The following is a 14,994-nucleotide window of genomic DNA, read 5'->3' as shown; positions in this document are numbered from 1 at the left end:
AGTATTGGTTTTCTTTGCAATTACTTGGTGTTATTGCAGCTATATTGGATTTGGCTGCTTTTGCTTGGAACTATTGCCATGGTTATTTTGGGTTGCAATAATCTTCTGTGGTGTTGCAATTGCTAGGTGGTTATTGCAACAAAAATTCTGAATGGATGCAATAGCATGTTCCTATTGCAACTACAATCCTAGATGGATGTAATATCATGTTACTATTGCCACAATTTTTGTGTGTTGCTATAGACTGAAGTATTTGATGGACCTTTCTATGTCTAGAGCCCAGCAGTGTTAACATGTCTTATATGATCATCCATCCCTTCTTCGCTCAATCGGCTCACGCTCTATCTCTATGGTGATTTTTAATTTCCTATCACGAATCTGTTAGAGTGGATATGAGGCCTGTAATACAGTGACATTTTATCAATTTCATCACGAAGTGGCCCAAAACTTGTGACGTTATAATAAATTCATCACAAAGCGGTCCAAAATCTGTGACATTATAATAAATTCGTCATGATTAACAAATTTAGAATTGTCATGACACAAGAGGGGCAAATAGAATTCTTCATATTTAAATTAAGTTTTGTGCTTAGGGAAAACTCCCATTATACATATTCTAGTCACAATCTTAAAAAAAACAAAAATATGTGGAAAAGGTGGCAGAATGGGGTTCGAACCCATGACCATCCCTTGAAAATAGAGGCACCTAACCATTGCATAGCAGATTTTGGTATAGCGCAATCCGTTTTGAAGGATTTTGGTATTTACATATTTTATAATTAATTTCTCATATTTAATTTGAAAAAAATAGTGCTCCACACAGGATTTGAACCAAGGACTGTAGGTTCAATGTGACAACAACAAACCACTGGGCTACTTTCCAGGTTTGACTCGCGCTACTCACCACTGTGCTGCTCCTTGATTTGTGATGGATTTTGGTAACAAATTTGTTTTATATTATGCCTGGAGCTGGGCCGCTCGCTTGCCTAGCCCGCAAGACGGAGTAGCTAGGCTGCCTCTCGCCTCGCTTGCTGCCGCTAGGCTGGTCGAGCTAAAATGGCAAAAAAAGGAGAGCAACCGCTGGAACCGGAAATTGAACACGAGACCTTGAAGTGGAGTCACCAATGTCTTACCACTTGTGTTTTGTCATAGCATGACCCCTTTTTATATAACATGATATTGATCAACTGATTTGGGTTGAAGAACACATGAATAGTTGATCTTTCTCTTTTTATTCTAGAATCAAAATTTGTAGCTAATATTTCTCCATCATAAATTATCCAAATTTGATGAGGTTTTTTCCTTAATTTTTCTCAAATCGCCATATTTTCTTTAATGGTGTTTATTTGTATGTTAATTGCTATTTCTTGATTTTTTTTCATTTAACATGTTTTCTTCCAACTAAATAGATAATATAAAAAATATGTTTTTGCATAACAATTACTAATGTAACTTTATATTTTCCAATGTTATGGTTGACCTAAGGTTGTGTTCAAATTTGAGGTGTGCACGAGTTCGAAAATATAATGAGGTAATCAAATCTCAAAGTTTGACTTGAGTTATAAGAAACTATATGAGAGATGTATCCATTTGTGAATAATGTATACTATCACTTTATCAAAATCATTTAAATTTTTTATTGTAAACTTATGGGCCAAAAATATATTTCCACATCAATTTGTAGAATTTTTTGATCAAATTTAGATATTATTCTAATTATTATGTGGTAATTTGGAGATAGAAGTTTGAATTGTCCCTAGAAGACAATTGAATTATTTTATATATCTCCAAGGCATGGGCTAGAATTGAACATACAAGCCTAAATATAATTTGTTGAGTATTTTTTGAATCTTATTGGAGGTACACATAGTTCAACTTGGAATTACTTTCGATAAGCGCATAGAAATTCATTTAAATGATAGAAAATACTAAATCTGTTAAAAAATTCTTGAAACTCCTACATGGCAACTTAGATGTTGTCTATTACGTGTAAATTTGTAATTAGGAGTATATGAAATAATTCTTTTGCAAGTTGGTTTATTAATTAGTTAGTTAAAAAATAGGAAAATAACATTTTTGCACAACACGTGGCAATGTAAATCCACAAATGTCAATAACATGGTAAAGGTAAGGTTGTGTCCAATTTTGAGGTGCGTACGAGTTCGAACATATTACGAGGTATTCAAATCTCAAAGTTTGACTTGAGTTGTATGAAACAATGTGAGAGGTTTATCAATTTTGTGAACAACGTACACTTCAAGTTTTGTAAAATCTTATGAAACTTTTATGTCTAGCTTATACGTCAATAAATTGATTGTATGCCAATTTTCAAATTTTTCGGAGAATTTTTGGATATTATTACCATTATTTTATAATATGGTTGCAAGTAGAAGTTTGAATTATCCCTAGCGAAAATTTGAACATATCATCTATTTTCAATATATGAGCTATAATTGAACAGAGATACTTAAAATATGTTTTTTAAGATTTTTTAAATATTATTTGAGATACATGCAGTTCAAATTGTAATTACTTTCAATAAACCTGCAAAAAATCATTGAAACTGTTGAAAATAGTAAATGAGTTAGAAATTTATTGAAACTTCTACAAGGCAACTTATGTGCAGTCTATTGTATATAAAAAATATATTGGTGCATAATAGATAATTAATTTTATGTGTTACTTCACAATGGTGCAATAAAATGAAAAAAAGAAAAAGAAAAATATTAAGCAGAGAAGGAATGAACCAAGCCCGTTTTGGCCCAAATGGCCCAACTATTTCTGACCGTCTATCACCGATCCGATGGTTCTGATCGCACTCTCATGGTATAAATCGTGTTCATTTGTGATACTTGCATTGTAGTTTTCCGGATGAGCACATCTATGTCACTTATTCCAAATTAGTGTCACCTAGATAGCCATTGTTAACATCAATCTCAAAACATAGCATGTAACCTGCACTATCAATGTTGATCATCCGAGTTGTACTAGCAATGGTAGGTTGGGACCTTTGCTAATCTTGTCATGTAAAAAATATTTCTAAGCTACCCATTCTTAGAAATCAAATTATTAGCTTCATACATGAAAAATATAATTTTATCCCATTCTTAGAAAAAAATAATTGCTAACTTCATGTTTATTCAGTTATGTATATATAAGTAAATAGCTGAAATATAAAGCGATTCCATCCAAATGAAAATTTCTCCCATCATAGGTCTGGCAAATGAAAATTCAAAATTAAAAGTATATGGGAATGTTAAACCATGTATACAAACAATGATATTTAATTACATTTCATACAATGTGGAAAGTTCATGGATATAATACATTTCATTAAATTCAAATTCTCAACAAAATTAAAATTTTGCTCTGGCTTGGAAATTTTGCTCCTCATAAGAAATTTTTTTTAATTTAAATGTATTTCTATTTAAACAATAAACATGCTGATTGATTTTGTTTAACGGGCTGAAATATCTTGTCCTGAGCCGTTTCTTCTAAGGCCCAGCTCCTCCTAACCATTCATCTACAAAACGTCGATCAAGATCTCAACTAGCATAAAAAAGAACTACAAAACTGTTCTAAGGCCCAGCTCCTCCACGTTTCAACCTTACCGATCCATCCCCTGGCCGCACCCCTCGCGGTGCCACCAGTGCCCCTCGCGCGCCGCCCTTGCTCCCTCGCCCGCGGGCGGTGCTCGCGCGTGCCACTGGCTGCGCATCGTCAGGGCGCCACCAGCCTCCCCACTGGCCACCCTCACCACCACACGCGCCTTCCTCTCCGGAGATCCTGTGATCGTCGTCGGCTCCCATCTGCCGCTGGGAGCGTCCGCCATCCGCCTCTTGCAGATCCCATTGCTGGCTCTCGTCTGCCTCCTGCAGATCTCACCGCCGGGAGCATCCGCCGCCACCTCATGTAGATCCTGTCGGTGTCTGGAGCGTCTGCTGTGTGCCAATTGCAAATCCCATTGCCGGCTCCCGTCCACCTCCTAGAGATCCCGCCGCTGGCTCCCGTCCACCGCCGGGAGCGTCTGCCGCCACCTCCTGTAGATCCTGTCACCGCCGTCTCAGTTCGCCGCCCGCTGCCGGCTTGGTTCGCCCTGCCCACCTCGTTGCCTCCGTCGGGCTTGGCCCCTGTAGTCGGCCGCCCCTACCCACCTCCCTGCAACCGATGCCATGCCCCTAGGCTTGGCCCCCACCGCCGGCTGCCCCTGCCTGCCTCCCTGCACATTTGTCATAAGTAGAAGTGTTCAGGGTAAATTTGCAAAATAGCTTTCTTCCTAATCTCTGTTCCTATGCTCTTCAATGTGTTCAAATTGACATCTTTAGGTATTTATAATAAGATTGAACTCTACAATCCATCTGTTCGGTGCTAAATGCAATATTTCTGGTGATTCCATTGATCGTCACAGATAGAGGACTATCTGGTAATTTATTACATACCTGTTGGATGAACATATTTTTCAGTACAATAGCAGTAGTTTGTGCATTTGAGCTTCACGAGTTAATGGAACACAATTCTCATTTATTTGCAAATAATTTTTTGGATAATTAGAAACCCACTTAAGCCCATATTTTATCATGGGGCCTTTTGTTATAAACTTCGTGTTAGAGTTGATTATATGCTGAAAACATTGTAATTGACCCACAAGTTTGCATGTCAAGTTGATGCTGAGGTTGTGACTGTATCTACTCTAGGAAAATTTCGTTGTAATACAGTGTACTAATGTATTGCTCTTCTGTTCATTGACATCTTAAATATCATGATAAATTTTGTATAAAAGAAAAATGCACATCTTGAGCTCAACTAATATTATTTCTTACTAACTTATCATTGTTGATTTACGTTATCAGTATGCAATGTACTGAAGCTTTATATATTTTTTTACTATATTGGTTTGCAACATACAAAAGGATCCAGCTCAGCGGATGTCTGCTGTAGAACTCTTGGTCAGCATTGCCTTTTGACTGATTTAAGTTTCTAGTGAATCTGACTGTTGGTTGCTTATTGAGTAAGTTGTACTGAATTATCATTTATGTTCTCATAGAATCACCCTTTCCTGAAGAAGTTTGAGGATAAAGATTTAGACCTGCGGATTCTTGTGGCTTCCTTGTTAGGCCTTAGTAGTTATCTCTCACTTTGGAAATTTTTTGACGCACGTAGCTAGCTTCCTGCTAGCCTGACTTATCTGGTGTTGGGCCTGCATGTGTTAAGTTTTATTCATTAAATTGCACAAGTGACATTAGAAGTGATTAGTGCATATAATGAACCTTCTAAATAAAAGGAATAGATAGGAGCTTATAATCAAAGTTGTGTATGTAGTTTTCCTATGGTGCTCAATTAGTGTAATGTCTCTATGCTTTTATGTATGGCTCTGTGATAGTGTAATAACGAGTTCACGTAAACAATGACTATTGATGCAAGTTCTTTTATTTTCCTAGTAGTTATTTCTATGTTTTATGACTATTGTATGGCTATGTGCTCTGTGATTATCTATGCTTTTATGCTTTTATTCAAATAACAAATTACTTAACAAAATAATAATATAGTTTCTTCCTTGTGCTATACTTTCTAGAAATTTTTCTTTCCTGTTGCTATGTTGTCTAGTTTTTGTTGAGTATTAGTTGTACTCATAATTCAAAGTGCAGGATACTAAGCGGCAGGAGGAGGCATAGCTTGCTGTCGCTTGGGTATCCAACACACAGCTGTATTGGCTTCACATGGAGGTGAATTTGGTTCTGGTTTGGGGTGGACTGGTTTAGTTAGTAAGGACAAGCTCCTGAATCAACTTCATTATATCATGTGATTATCATCTAAGGTGAGTGCAAACAAGTTGCCATAAACATACTTCTGCCATAAACATACTTCTGATTGTGCTTTGTGATTATCATCTACTTGATGATTCACATGACACTGTTCTAAATTTTTAGCTTAGATTATTTCCATTTATGAGTGAGCAATCTTTTATTGTGCTTGGTAACATGCACACTTACATTCCATAGTTCTTTTATTAGGAAATCACCATCATTATGTTTCCTAGCTTTACTAATGATAGCGTGCAACCAGTTATAGAGTTATGACCAAATAGGACACATTTTCTTTTGACAAATGGTCTATACCCTATAGCTCAATATTCAATTCTATCAAATTTGGAATCATCTCTGTATTCATTGCAAATTATTGTTGCTGCAGGGTACATTCCATTAAGCCCATCAGTTGATAGCAAAACACATTGCCATTGTTGTAAGGGAAAAATTGATCATATAGTCTTTTGATGGATAATTTTACTTTGAATGAATCAGCAAAATTGCGAACCCATTAGTTTTTAATTTATGATTCCAAATTGCTTACCTTTGAAATGGTTCAGTCCATGCTGTTGTTGCCAAAATATAATTTCAGTTTATCAAATGCAAATACCAATGTTACTGATTTTTTTCAGGAGCAAAATTGAGTTCAAGTGAAGTGCACAAGTGATGGGACAGTCAACATCAATCCAACCTTTGCTACAAGTGTTAGACATAGTTCATTTCATTTTGATGTGTTCAAACTAGCTAGTGTGTGTCCGATACCTTATGTGTTTCAGTTGTGCGTGTGTTATCGACTATGTTTGACATTGGATGGTTTCATTAATCATTTGTACGAACAAAGCATATTTTGGATTAATGGATGTCTAACTGCTTCTTTCATCCTATATTGTTCGGCATGCATTATTGTTTGAAGCAAACATTGCAATATGGACTCTCGACATAATAATTTGGTGTTGCAATATATGATATAGTAACAAACAAATGGTGTGGCAAAAAACATCATACCAACGAAATAGTGGGAGTGACAATAGAGTCTCCAAACTGTAGCAACACAATAGTAAGCGTGGCAATAAAGGGTTCAAGTATCGCAACCAGTATTGATCGTGGCAATAGAGGGTTCCACCTATAGCAACCACATAGATAGTGTGGCAATAGAGAGGCTAATTGTAGAAACCAAATATTTATCGTGGAAATAGAGGGTTCCACCTATAGCAACAACAGAGATAGCGTGGCAATAGAGGGTCCATCTATTGCAATGCTATTGATGTCTGGCAATAAGGTCTATTACAACACCCATTGTCGTTGCTAGTGCACATATTGCCACTCTTTGGGTATGTGGCAATAGGTATTTCTAGCAACACCGGGTGTGTTGCAATAGTAACTATTGCAACACCCACAATTGTCGTTGTCAAGATCGGCAGATCAAGACTTAGACTAGTGAGTTTCTTTTATGCGCGTAAGCCTCAGGTGGTTGCGTGGGAGACACGGGTTTAGACTGGTTCGGGCAAGGGAAGCCCTACGTCCAGTATCGAGGATGTTCGTGTTGCCCACGCGGGGTTCTGTAGTAGGGGTTACAGGTCGACGAGAGAGGGACTGGTCCCAAGTCTCTTTAGTGCTTGCGCTCTCAGGAAGAGTCGTTGTGTGCTGTGGCTTTTGGGAGACGAAGCCGATCCCCCCTCCGGCCCTGGATTCCTCCTTTTATATATCAAGGGGGGTGGCCAGAGTTACAGTTGGGATCGGGTGAAGAGGACTGTAAAGAGTAAAGCGTAGAATGGTAAAAAATACGGTAGGAAGGAGGAGCAAGTTCCTAGGCGCCCGACGCCTCTGCCGGCCCCTGGCGAACGCCGGCGTGCATGCCGGAAGGGGAGGCCGCCGTGTGCCAACTGTTGTTGCACCCTACAGATAGCTCCTTCGATACCCGTAGGCGTCGGGTCATGATGAGGGCGTTCCGTCGTTATCCTGGTGTCTGTTGGGGAGGATGGTGGATGCTGTTGTTCAGGCGATGGCTCCTGGAGAGAGGGCATCACATCCTTGCTATGCGGGACCTGAGGACGCGCGAGGCCCGAGGACAGGCCGGTCTCTCCTTCGCTCCGACCGGCGCAGGCCATGAGTACCCTGCGGCGAATGGGAGTCAGCCGCCGGCACTGTAGCCTGTACAGTGTGGTCGTGCACGGGTACTTGTGACGGGTTGCGTGAGGAGCGCGGTCATCCCTTCCCTCCGCCAGGCCTGCGGCGTATTTATGGCGAGGCCGATGGGGGGACCCACAGGATTTTGTCTGTCTCGTCCATCTGGACCGTATCCGAGGGGGATGCCTGCCCCGGGGGCCCCATTGCGCCCGACCCCTTCGCTTGGGGTCGGACGAGGCGGAACTCCGTGGCGAGGGGTCGGGCGCCCCCGACCCCGGGGCCGCAGTCAGGCGAGGCAAAAACTTTGGGGAGGGGGGTCGGACGTTCCTGATCCCGGCGCCTTGGTCGGGCGAGGCGGAGCTTTGATCATGTCTAGGTGGGCCCGAGCCTTCGTGTCTGCTTTTTTAAGTGGTATTTTTAGGGGATTGTCAATATTTCCCCCCAACAGTAGCCCCCGAGCCTGTGGTGGAGCAGAAGTGCTCCTCTGGAGGCTTCTTTCGCTGTTTTCGCCGCGGGCTCTGTTTTATGGCGCGCTTGTTTTATTTCAGCTTGGCTGGGGAACCTGCGAATTGTGACCACACGCGTGGTAGTTGGTTGCGAAACTGGCCCCCGAGCTCCTGCTCGTTGCAGGAAACTGATCGGGAGGCTAGGTCGACTTTTGATCGTTGTCCCTCAAGCGTCCGTTCGCTAGGACGGAGGGGTTGAGCCGGGCCACGTTATCCGCGTTGGACGAACCGTGGTGCTCGTTTGAGCTGCAAACGGGTAGGTTCGAGTGGAGTCCTGGTCCCCGTTCGGGAGGGTCCGGCTCGGGCCAAGCTGGTGGCGCAATCCAATTTCCCGCCGGCCAGTTCATATAGTTCCCGGATCCGTTCGACCGGATCTGGGGGCTCGTTGCCTTTCCCCGTGGAAAAACCATGAATTTTATACCGGGCGGGACTCGAACGTGAGGTTGGGGCGCCCTTGGCTTTCGCTCGCCTGGGTATTGGCCGCTAGCGGACCCGTCCCTTCTCACCCCTTGCTCGGGGGACGTCCTGAGGCAGCTGTCGAACCCGTGTCGGGCCAGCTTTCGAACCTCTGGACCGTAATGGGCCGTAGGGGCGTTTTCAACCCCGTATCCCTTTCTTACCTCCCTGTGGGCCTTGGGCCGGAACGGAGCGGTCGTTGCGCCTGGGCCGAACGTGGGGGACGTCGTGGGCGTGCTACCCGGGAAGTGGAGTTATGGGGAGCACCGTCCCGCGAATCGAGGAGGATAGGATGTTTTCGCGGCCGATCGTGCGCGCGGTTTTTGAAAAGGAAACGGGCGTGGCAGGGGCGTACCTGGCGCTGCATTTATGGCGGCCGGGGCGTCGATTTGGCTTCCCTGGTACCTTTCCTATAAAAGCAGGAGCTCGCCGCGCCAGTTTCGCCTTCCTTCCGCATTCGAGCCTTCTTGCCTTCCAGCCTCACGCTCAGTTCATCCGCGCTTGCCTCGTTTCCTTCGCTCCAAGCCACGCGCTCTTCTTCCCGTCTCCGTCGATCTCCTCCCTCCTCCGGCAATGGGTTCCTGGGGGGTTTCTCATTTCACCTCCTCGCGCGCCGAGGGCCTGGTGCGGAAGGGTCTCCTCTGCGAGAGGACGGCGGCGGGCGAGTGGGAGCTGCCGGGGATGGAGCAAGTTCCGTCGCCTCCCCCCGGCTACGTCATCTCCTTCGCTCACTTCCATGAGCGGGGGTTCGCTTCTCCCCCGAGCCGCTTCTTCCGCGGGCTCCTCCACCACTATGGGCTCGAGCTCCAGCACCTCAACCCCAACGGGATCCAGCACATTGCGGCGTTCATCGCGCTGTGCGAGGGATTCCTGGGCATCGAGCCCCACTTCTCGCTGTGGAAATACTTTTTCACAGTGAGTTTGTACCAGAAGTCGGGGAAAGCCGGGAGCCAGCAGCGGTCGCCTCCGGTGCCGATCGGGTGCGCCGGGATCCATCTCCGTCATACTCGCTCCAAAGAGTACATGACGGTGAAGACCTCGGCGTCCCACAAGGGGTGGCACAACCAGTGGTTCTACGTGAAGAGCTACCCGGACTCCCCCCTGCCGGCTTTCACTAGCCGCACCATCGACACGGCGCCGGAGGTATGGGCGTACGGGCCAGTGGAGAAGAAGAAGAAGCGGTTCTCCGACCTGCTGCAGGCCATCGAGCAGCTGAAGAGGAACGGGCTCACCGGCGCCGGGGTCATCGGAGCGTACCACGCCCGACGGGTGGCGCCGCTGATGCTCCGGACCCGTTCGCTCGGCACCATGACCCCTGACGCGCTGACCGAGGGCACCGCCCTAGCGACGGGCACGCTCGCCGCCTCCGAGATCCGGCAATGGCTTCGGGAGGCGCTGGAGGACAAGGACGTCAAGTACCCGATTCCCGGGCACCCGCCGATGCGCCCGGAGGCGGGCTTCATAGACCTGGTAAGGAGTTGGGGCATCATCTTCCTTCCTTTGTGTCCTACTATTTGTCGCTCTGACGTGGAGCTCTTTTGCGTTTGCAGGGCTCGCTAACCCGGGTCACGGACTCCCTTCCGCCGGTGCCGGAAGATGCCGAACGGAGAACTCGCAATCGTCTCCAAGCCGAGGCGCAGAAGCGCCGCAAGGACAAGGAGACGGCGAGGAAGCGGAAGAAGGCCGCCAAGGAGTTCCAGCGGCGGCGGAGGGGGTCGGTCGTGTCCGACGACGATGACGACGATGATGATGAAGATGAAGAGGATGAAGATGAGGAAGGTGATGAGGAGGAGGAGCTGGTTCCCCCCCGTTTGGGGGCCTTGGTGATTCGTGAGGCACCCCCGCAGACGGCCGCGGGAGGTGAAGCAGGGGAGGCGTCCATCCGGGCTTCGACTCCTCCAGGCCCTGGGGCTGTGCCTCAGAGGCCAGCACAGTGCGTGCACCAAGAGCTGGCGCGGGCCGCCCCCCAGGGGTCGGCGCAGGACGTCCCCCAGGAGCAGGTGCGGGACGCCTCCCAGGGGTCGGCGCAGGGCGTCCCCCAGGAGCGGGCGCGGGACGCTCCCCTGGGGTCGGCAAGGGGTGCCCCCCTGGTGTCGACACGGAGCGCCCCTCGGGGGTCTTCGGAGCCTCCCCCCGCCACGGCTTTGGGTCCGGCGTGGGGCGCTCCCCAAGAGTCCGTTCAGGGCGCTCCTCGGGGGTCCATGGAGCCTGCCTCCACCGCCGTGCCCGTTGCCGGAGAGCAGCGAAGCAGCGACAAGCGGCCGTTGCCAGATGCCCCGGGGTCGGCGTCTGGCTCTGAGTTGAAGCGCGCGCGCCGCCCTTGTGCTTCGAGGACGTAAGTTGGCCTTCCCTGCGTGTCATTCCTCTCCTCTTTTTCATTCATTTCTGCTGATGTCTGGCCGTTGATGTGCAGCACTACTCCCCGTGGCCTCACCCTGCAGTTGGCGCCCAAGAAGGCGCTGCGGTTGTCGACCTCCTCCGGGGGGCGGTCCGCGGCCCCGCCCGCGGCGAGCGGCGGGGTTCCTGGTGCGGCCGCGGATCCCCCCTCGGAGGTGGCCCTTGTGGTGGCGGTTGGCGGAGCGACGGCGTCGTCAGCCGTGGGAGGGGGAGCGGACTCCACCCCGCCTTCGGTTCCCCCGGTCGCCCCTTCAGCTCAGGGCGCGGTCCTCCCGGGTTCTCAGGCCGGGGAGGTGATCGACCTCGACGTCGACGAGGCGGAGGGGACGGCGGCGACGGGAGGTAGGGCGGATGCCTCCGCAGCCGTGGCGGGATCAGAGGCGGAGGGAGTGCCTGCTCCTGGAGGCGCGGCGGCGATGGAGGCAGTGGTGACGGAGGCAGGGACCTCCACCCCGATCACCCCCGTGGGAGTGGCTCCGGCGGCTGAGGCAGAGGTGCCTACCGGGATACCGCCGACGGCCTTGGCGGCGATGAGCGTGCAGGTGTCGGGGCCGTCGGTAGACCCGGTGGCTTCTAGTGCCATGGTGCCGACCTTGACGGCAGCGTCGGGGTCGGCCCCTGCCTCGGCCTTGGCCTCCTCCGGTCCCAGGGCGTGGAGAGGGTCCGTCCTCCGCTGGTCATCCCGCGATGACCCGCCGAGGCATCTCTTCGCGCTGGACGACGTCGCCGAGTGGCACAAGTGGCAGGCGGTGCAGGGCGGCATCGCCAAGGTCCAGGCGGCTCTGTCTTCAGCGCTGGGAGTTCTAGGCAACACCGTCCTCCCTGGCAGCCAGGTATGTTGCTCCTGCTGTTGGTGATGAGTACCTCCCTTTTGCCTTTTGCCTTAACGGCGTGTTGCTTTGCAGGCTCTCCAAGAGGGCAGTCGGGGGAAATCTGATTTCCTCTGGCGGCAGCAGGGTCTCTGGGATCGCTTCAATACCGAAAGGGAGTGCACCAGGGACCTGTCCCTGCAACTCAGCGCCGCCCAGGGGGTCATTCACGACCTGCAAGGGCGTGAGCGGGCGGCGTTGGAGGAGGCGCGGCGTGCGGGGGACAGGCTCCAAGCCATCACCGAGAAGGCCCGCCTCGACCTCGAGGAGTTCCAGGCCGTCGCCGAAAGGGCCCGCCGCGATGCCGAGGGGCTTCAAGTTGCTGCTGAGAGGGCCCGCCGCGACGCCGAGGAGCTTGCGCAGCTGAGGGGGGGAGCGTGAAGCCCTCCGCACGGAGACTGGCCAACTTTGCTCGCAAGTGCTGGGACTTCAGTCCACCGTGTCCCGAGGGGCCGACCGGGAGCGTGAGTTGAAGACCCAGGCCAACGGTGAGGTTTCTTCCGTTCCCGCGTTCCCATGTTGTTTGTGTTCTGTTCTTTGACTTGGTGGGATTTTCTGGATGGTTTCTGCAGGTGAAATCGCCAAGTTGCGGGGTCTGCTCGACGAGGAGCGCGGTGAGCACAGCGCCCTGCGAGATGCGGCCCGCATCGTCTGCGACGACTTTGGCATAGCTCCGGAGGAGGGGTCGAGCTCTCTGCCAGCTCGTGTCCTCGGGGTACGCCGTCGGCGTCGTGAGATCGCCGTGGACGCGCTTCACCTTGGCGTGCGGCGAGCCTTCGGGGTCTTCAGCTCTCACTATTCTGGCATCAACTTTGCCGGGATGAGTGAAGGGTACGCCGCAGGCTACACCGAAGCTGAGCTGGACGGGATCGATGCCGCGGTGACCGCGCCGGCGGAGGCCCTCGCGAAGCTCCTGGTGGATGAGGCCGCCCCTCCTGCCGACCCCTCGTCAAGTTAGCTGTACCGGGCTTGTGCCCCAAAAAGTTTGTAATTATGTCAGTCTTTAAACTCGTTTTGCGTCGGCCATACGGGCCTGTTCTATGACTTTGTTACGCAAAAAATCCCGATCCCCTTTACTGTTCCTTTTGAGCTCGAAAGCTTAGAATGCGTCGCCGGGTGCGTGAGTAAGTTTTGATGAGCGAAGGTGCCGTAGCCGCTGGGGCGTAGGTTTTTTCGCAGTCCGATCAAACTTGCCTAAGCACCGTTCACGCATCCTAAGCTTTTTTGCACCCAAGGGTCTAGAAAGGGAGTGTTCGGTTTGAAAAAAGAAAAACCGTTTCTTTTAGATGGCGCCAAGTGGCTGGGGTCGGGACCCCTGATAGCCCCCGAGGGGTATGCGGTCCTGGAGCAAGGCCAAGGTCGGATACCCTTGAGCTTAAAGGAAAAGGCCTGAACCGAGGTGGCTCGGGGTTTCTTTTTTCGCAGAAGAACAAAACTGGTAGCCCCCGAGGGGTATGCGGCCCTGGAACGAGGCCAGGGTCGGATGCCCCTGAGCTTAAATGAAAGAACGGAAATGATGGCAAGTTTATGCAGAACTTGGAAATAAGAGCTATGGGTAAAAGCGCCTTAGCTGTTCTATGTTCCAGGCGTTGCTGAAGATCTGCCCGTCGGGAGTTGCCAGCTTGTAGGTGCCTGGTCGTAGTACTTGTACGACGATGAACGGGCCTTCCCATGGGGGAGTCAACTTGTGCCGACCCCTATTGTCTTGGGCGAGGCGGAGCACTAAATCACCGACGTTGAAGGCGCGGCCTTGTATCCTGCGGTTGTGGTAACGCCGTAGGGCCTGCTGGTATTTAGCCGAGTGTAGTAGGGCTACGTCTCGTGCCTCGTCGAGTTGATCTTGTGCGTCCTCGAGTGATGCCTGGTTTCCTTGTTCGTCGTATGCCTTGACCCTCAGCGACCTGTACTCTAGGTCGGTGGGCAAGATGGCCTCTGACTCGTAGATCATGAAGAACGGGGTGAACCCCGTCGCCCGGCTGGGGGTCGTCCTCAAGCTCCAGAGGACTGCGGGAAGCTCCGCAACCCACCGTCCGCTGAACTTTTTAAGGCGGTCAAAGATCCGTGGCTTGAGACCCTGGAGTATCATGCCGTTGGCTCACTTGACTTGCCCATTCGTGCGGGGGTGCGCCACTGCCGCCCAATCCACTCGGATGTGGTGGTCGTCGCAGAACTGGAGGAATCTCTTCCCGGTGAACTGCGTGCCGTTGTCGGTGATGATGGAATTTGGGATCCCGAAGCGGTGGATGATGTCGGTGAAGAACTGTACCACTTGCTCGGACCTGATTTGCGCCACTAGTCTTGCTTCGATCCATTTGGAGAACTTGTCGACAGCGACGAGAAGATGGGTGAAGCCCCCGGGCGCCTTTTTGAAGGGTCCGACGAGATCCAGCCCCCAGACCGCAAACGGCCATGTGATGGGGATGGTTTGCAATGCCTGCGCAGGCAGGTGAGTTTGGCGGGCAAAGAACTGGCATCCTTCACAGGTGCGGACTACCTGGGTAGCATCCGCGACCGCGGTTGGCCAGTAAAAACCTTGTCGGAAGGCGTTGCCAACAAGTGTCCTTGGCGCGGCGTGGTGACCACAAGCCCCGGCGTGGATATCCTGGATCAGCGCCTTCCCCTGCTCGACCGGGATGCAGCGCTGGAGGATCCCAGTGTGACTTCTCTTGTAGAGCTCCTGGTCGATGATGGTGAAGGATTTGGCGCAGCGCGCGATCCTGCGGGCCTCAGTTTTGTCTACCGGGAGGGTATCGCGGACAAGGTAGTCGAGGTACGGGGCTCTCCAGTCGATCGGGGGGTCGGCCCCCGCCGCGGGGTCTGCCGTGATTTCCATGA

At 50.2% G+C, this 14,994-nt stretch overlaps 1 long non-coding RNA gene across 1 annotated transcript; it reads left to right on the top strand.

Annotated features, from left to right (window-relative positions):
- Window positions 1–3,642: 3,642 nt before the first annotated feature.
- LOC111257999 lies at window positions 3,643–6,688 on the top strand. The gene is made up of 2 exons (XR_002678633.1): window positions 3,643–5,815; window positions 6,190–6,688. It is a non-coding gene; the product is annotated as an uncharacterized LOC111257999 (long non-coding RNA).
- Window positions 6,689–14,994: the final 8,306 nt, after the last annotated feature.

This window comes from Setaria italica, chromosome VII, assembly GCF_000263155.2.
Source record: "Setaria italica strain Yugu1 chromosome VII, Setaria_italica_v2.0, whole genome shotgun sequence".
Taxonomy (NCBI): Eukaryota; Viridiplantae; Streptophyta; class Magnoliopsida; order Poales; family Poaceae; genus Setaria; species Setaria italica.
Note: the sequence above shows the minus strand (reverse complement) of the source record. Positions and strands in the feature narration are given on the sequence as shown.